Here is a 6,982-nt window from a genome sequence, read left to right as displayed (position 1 = left end):
TACAATACAATACAATACAGTTTATTTTTGTATAGCCCAAAATCACACAGGAAGTGCCGCAATGGGCTTTAACAGGCCCTGCCTTTTGACAGCCCCCCAGCCTTGACTCTCTGAGAAGACAAGGAAAAACTCCCAATAAAAACCTTGTAGGGAAAAATGGAAGAAACCTCGGGAAAGGCAATTTTCATGAATGCACCTACTCTTGATATGTACTGATTGGTCTTCTCTTTAATAATTACTTCCTTTAATACACCCATGATGAATGTTAAGCTTTCCCCTGTTAGCCTATAGTTACTTAGAATGGTTTGATCACTTTTTTATATCAAGGGACAACATGTGTTACTTTCTAATCTTTAGGAATTTCCTTGGTGTGTAGTAATTTTTGAAATGTGTACTGTATGTCCAGAGTTTATGTATGTATGCAACAACCTTCTTAAATACTCTAGAATAAATGTGAACTGGCTCCTGCCTTTTATATGATTTCAGTATTTTTAATCTAAACAGAACTTTCTGTCTACAATTATTATTAAATAACTAGTAATAATAATGTGCAGTGAATACACTTGACTTGAGCATTCATAGTTTTCATACTCTTTCTCTGTATGTTTTAACATTCGTTTGCTCAGAGGTTGATCCACTTGTTGCTTCCTGAGCAGCTCTTTTCACCACCCTAGCAGCCTGCTTCTTCTCTTCTTTCATCAGCATCTTTTCGCATTAAAACTGATTAAGTCAGTGTTTTGTGTTGCAATTACTTAGTACGTTTTCCTTAATTTTTCACTTAAGCTGGCACTTAAGTCTTCAATCTGCCTCAAGAATGATTTAAAATATGATGAGGTAGGGGAAGTGACAGTGAAGGAGGTAGGGATGAGAATGGCACCTGTACGCATGCGCCGTATGGCTGCCCTGCTGGTCTCTGCCGAGAGTTGATTCTACAATAAAATAAAAATAAAAAGAGGAATAATCTTGGATGTCAATAATCACACTGAAAGCGGATAGTAGACATCATGTAGCATGTGTACCAAATTTCAGCTCAATAGGCCAAATGGTTTGCAAGGTACAGGTAATTTAAAATCCTGCACTGACAGACAACCTCGGTAGCGCATTATATAAGAAGATTTGTAAGTTCCTAACTATTCATCTTATATTCGTACTTGCATTTAAACCATTTCCTCCAACCTCCCTCCCTTTCACCGTAGGATCATTGTGTTTCTGTGCATCTTCAACTCATGTATATTTAGCTAATTCTATTAATGCATCTTGATTTAATTGAAGGACTGTTTGGTTCATTTTAAGCTCCCCAAAAATGTGATGCTACCTAAAATAAAATTTCAGTTAATCTTGACGCTTGTTTAAAGTGTTTTACAGAAAGGACTAGTACAGTTTTATCTGCTAGTCCTTCAGGTTATCAAGGATTGTGTCGTTATATTTTAGTCCTGAATATGCTGTATATTTTATTGCTATATGTCATGTATTTAACTTAAACAAAAGGCACCTTGCCTTATTTTCAGCTGGTGCTAACTGAAAATTTCTATTGCTTCAGATTTAACACAAGCAGTTTATTTTAAAAATATATATATATATATATATAAACAGGGAACTGTTAAAGCATGTGATGTTTTAGTGATTATTTTTCAACAATTTAATTGCTGAAATGATTATCTCACAACTCCTAAGTCCCAATTTTTAATCTGTGTTGGGGTCATTTATATGTCTGCACTTAATACTGGTGTTTCTATGGGATTTATCTTATAGCTTTGCGCTTGCTTTCACTTTGAAAGGTGATTCCATTCTTAGGCTTGCCAGGGTGAGAAACTAATATAGAAGAGGCAGGCTTATTACACACCCCAAATTAATTTAGCTTGACCTGATCTTAATATGCACATCCTTGAGATAAACGAGTGACACAAGGAAAAAAAAAAGTATTAAGACAAAAGGAGAACGTGTTAATTTCATAAAAACAGGAACTTAACATGGAATCCATCCCAAGTCTGCCAAAGGTTTGAGGCAGCAGCATTAATTACTGTACCTCTGTATCCAACTTTGCCCTACAAAAAATTATTGCCAAATTCTAAGCAGATAAGCTACTGTTTCTTGTTAACTGTTTCTTGTTAAGAAATATAATTTGTGGTTTAAATATTGGGTATTGTATTATGTTTTACTCATACAATATTTCTGTTTTTTTATTTTTATGGTATAATGTAAATAATACAATTTAAAACTGGAAAAGGGAAGTTACCTTTAAGGAGCTGTCCATATGTTTTGTTTAGAGAAGCAATTAACATATATTGAATAATCACCTATTTTCATTTTAAGAAAACATGTAAATATCATGATTATGTTTTAACTTTTAAATTTTATATGTCAGCTTTGTAATCTAGAACAAGCTGCAATTCAAGCACGAAAGCGAAAGAGGACTAGCATTGAGAACAATGTCAAGGGCACTTTGGAGTCTTACTTTGTAAAGTGTCCAAAGCCATCTGCACAAGAAATTGCTCACATAGCAGGAGACCTCAGCCTGGAAAAGGATGTAAGAACTTTTAATGTTTTATAATTTCCACAGTACAGTATTTCTCTCTGTATTTGGACATGTACTTGATTGCTTCCTTTATTCACTGTCAGATGTTGAGGTATAAATATTACAGTTTAAAATTTGCTTGTTCCCTCAGTGCCTCCTTTAGTATATCAGTTTCGATTAGTTGACTAACATATAGATGTTCAAATCTCATTCACCAATTTTTAGTAGTTGTGTGTATAAATAATTTAAACTGTTCAGTGGTTGGCAGATTGACTTGATGAATTCTCTCTCTCTCTCTAAAATATTATGATTTTATTACTGAAATATGCAGTTTAATACAATATAAATTCGTCTAGGAGACAGAACATCAAAAACCATACATACAGTATCTGCAACACATAAATGTTTGTATTAAGTTGATGACTATCATGGAGAAAAGCATATTCAGGCCTGTCCAATATGTACTTATCCCAAGATGGTATTTCTTCAGATGAACACCCTTTTCCTAGCAGGTGTTGAGGGGACACATCAGCGAACACAGACCTTGTTTGGTCATTGTCTGATCCATCTAACTGGGCCACTCAGTTATTAGACTTGGCTGAGCACTACATTCAGACCTTGCTCCAGCAGCAGGTTTATGGTCTGTCTGTTCTAGATTAGATTTACTAAGAGCCATCCAGTGAGTGAACTTTTGCATTGATTGAGACTCACTGGTCTTTCATCCATAGCAAGGTCACAATCCATGTTATTCTGCATGACAATTTTGAGTAGAGCTCCTAGCTGAAGCATTTTTGGGATATCTTGAGGAAGTGTTTAAGTATGTCTGCCTTGAGATGAATGCCTTGCACAGCCAATTGGACGGAGACTCTGGTCAAGCTCAGGACTTGCTGGAAGGATTACTGCATATCTACCAGATGGCATTGGAATACCTACCTATTCATTAATTAAAATAACTTAAAATTGCTGCTTCACTAATCTAAGAGCAATAATCAAAATCACTGAACAACTACTTATATATTTGTGAATATTTACTTGGTCTTAATGCATTTGAGCACTGCTAATAGTCATTAAATCTGTCATAATAACACTCCAAAACATGGCAGTGAACTCATTTAGTTTGTCCTTCTCAGTAAGTACAAAATGTAAATTTTAAAAGTTACCTCATTAAAGTTCTGTGCTTTAAATGATGCAATTGTCAATACATTTCAATGTTTTCAATTATTTTTATTATATAATATCAAGTTATTTATGTATTGCTATTACAAATTTATTTAATTCATTAGCTGATCTTTTTGTTACTCATAAGTGACAGGACAAAGCAATGTTTTCTACTTTAGCAATTTCTGGATAATAATACAGTACACCTATAAGGAACATTGCATGTTGATGCATTGTTACATTTGAGTCTTAAAAATGTAAACAAAAGAAAAGGTTACTCATTTTGGATGTGCTGATATAATGTTTAAGGAAAAATGGTATCAACATGTATTAACCAGAAGCAGAGTGGGCTATAAGAAATGCCAAATGAGTTTTGACATAAGATGGATTTTAGTGGGAAGTGGAGATGGATCAAAGTTTAATGAATAAACATTTTATTCATCCATCCTCTTCTGCTTATCCGAGATCGGGTCGCGGGGGCAGCAGCTTGAGCAGAGATGCCCAGACTTCCCTCTCCTCAGCCACTTCTTCTAGCTGTTCCGGGGGGAATCCTGAGGTGTTCCCAGCCAACCGAGAGACATAGTCCCTCCAGTGTGTGCTGGGTCTTACCCAGGGCCTCCTCCCGGTTAGACATGCCCAGAACACCTCACCAGGGAGGCGTCTAGGAGGCATCCTGATCAGAAGCCCGAGCCACCTCATCTGACTCTTTTTGATACGGAGGAGCAGTATCTCTACACTGAGCCCCTCCCCGATGACTGAGCTTCTCATCTTATCTTTTTTATTAAAACAGTCAATATTAAACTTTTGTTCGTGATTTAAAGCATGCAGCTAAGTAAATTGGTTTAGAGTTGTGGATAGATGTCTTTGTAACCATCCTGTAGTGTACGTGTTTTTAATTCTGCACAAATAGGCTCTGGCTCCCCAAAAAATCCAGTTATGATCAGGTGAATACAGGAATATGGGAAAGGAGTGGATAGATATTTTAAAATGATATTTTTTATATCTAGTACATAAGTCATATCGTAAACTACTGTATATGTGATTTTTTTGGTGAAAAATAAATTTGATTTAATGTTCATGCTTGTTCTCTTTTCTTGCAGGTAGTCAGGGTATGGTTCAGTAATAGAAGGCAAAAAGGCAAACGATCCGCTTTCCCAGGAGCAGATGAGTTTGATGGAACAACACAGTTTAATATGCCTACAGTATCTATGCCTAATCCTATGGCATCTCAACGCTACAACAGCCAGACCTTCCCTTCCACACTCTATGTTCCACAATTTCATGACACAGAAACTTTTTCACAGTCTATGCCATCTAATATAAACAGGGCAGTGGCACCTAGCTAAGCTGAAGGGCAAAAGCCTTTGTGGAGACTTTGAAAGGGTACAATTTGAAATGGTTGGTTCCACCTAATTAAAATGAGGTGGTTTGGAACACAGTGTAGGAGAATACAGATTGTGCTGTCATATACATGAAAAATGAAATAATAGAAATAGCAAAATAACAGAAATAATATAAACAAAAAATGAATATGTAGGATAGTAGGACGAATAAGATAGTTATTAGATAGGGTTCAAATTACCTGTAAATATCATTTTTTATTTTATTGGTTTTACTGATTTTTTTTTTTTTTTTTTTAAGGGGGCAGCACAATGCATTTATTTTACTTTTTTTCTTGCCTATGTATATACGCGTATATAAATGCCATTTTGGTGGGTGAAGGACATGTCTATTTGTAAATAAAGCATGCTTGATACTTTTTTGTGGCCTCAAAGATGCCTGTTTGTGCAATATGTTGTAGAAGACTAGAATGGATTGTCTTGACGTACCCAGAAAAATTAATAACTTTAAATGTTTAAAATTTTGATATTAATAGGAACAGTTTAAAGAAATGCATTTTCTTCTAAGGCCCTGCAATGGACTAGAGTCTTGTCCAGGGAAGGTTTGTCCCTTCCATTCTTCCCAGATGAGCACCAGACCACCTTTGAGTCTAGAAAAGGATTAAGGGTGTTCAACAAATGGGTCGAAAGATTTTCTCCTATTCTTGTCTTGAACAGAGTACTACATGTAAACTGATGTTATTTTTTCTGTGTCCATTTTGAATACTTTCTTTTCTATTTCTGAGCATTGACTGTTCTTACTTAAAATGTTTCCTTAATAGTTTTTATGAAAATAAACTTACAATACTCGAAGCAACAAAGTGAGTTGGAGATAAGCAACATCCTTTTCATCTAGTGCATTAATCTTTAGTTTTTAAGCCGCACTGATTGACCACCATTTTTTTCCATGAAAGATCTGAAAGATCAAAAAATTTAAATCAAATGTGATTGAAAGGTTAAAAAAGTTATTTTGTCTGCATTTGATTGAAAGAGGTCATTATTGTTCATACTTACCAGAATGCTAGTTATTATTGTTATTTAATAATAAGAGTCAATATATAGTTTTGGCATAGGCTAGGGTTTAAGTGTGATAACTGGTAAGTGTACTTGTGTTAAAAATATAAAAAATCTGAAAAATACATTCCTTCTGTTTAGCATTTCATTCCCTTTCACTATATTAAATTTCACGAGTTTTATCTTTATTCTCATAATAGTGATTTAATCATAAGGGAGCATTATTCTTTATATTTATCAGAATCCTAGCTATTATTATTTGATAATGAGAGCCAATGTATAATGTTTGAAAATGTGATGACCTCTAAAATCCCAAAAATGATATATACATTATTTTTAGAGGCCATGGCAAAGCTGAAAAATTATAAAGTCCAGATCATGACAATTTTGTTAAGAGCAGCTGCAGACTCCTGTCGCTGTGTGAATGCAATTTATCTAAAATGTTAGTATAAGATATAGGTAGTGTTTTGTGGCTAAGAAATCTGTTTTGCTTCCTAACCTGTAACAAAAAGGCCAGATATATATACCAAAGTAGTGGGCTTTATTAAACCAAAACATTAGGGAGAAATGACGTTTACATGAAATCAAAGGTATGAAATAAATAGGCAAAAAGGACATGTAGCCTCACTCTGCATTCACATGTCTTTCTATAATGGCAAAAGCATAATGTCAAATAGAAACTGATTCACTGTAATTTAAATACTCCGTAGCAATGTGAATTGCATTTGAAAGAAAGTGCAAATTATATACAAGAACACTTAGAAATATGTATTCTGTATTTAGCTACCCAAAAGAAAGCTGCAGCTTCTGCCATTACTGTAGTGCGATGCCCCAGTGTTACTCCTCCTTAAGGAATTTGTTCTCAACAGAATGTCGAATTGCACAATATGACAAGCCATGCACATCAGTATAATTT

This window comes from Polypterus senegalus, chromosome 11 (assembly GCF_016835505.1).
Source record: "Polypterus senegalus isolate Bchr_013 chromosome 11, ASM1683550v1, whole genome shotgun sequence".
Lineage (NCBI taxonomy): Eukaryota > Metazoa > Chordata > Cladistia > Polypteriformes > Polypteridae > Polypterus > Polypterus senegalus.
Note: the sequence above shows the minus strand (reverse complement) of the source record.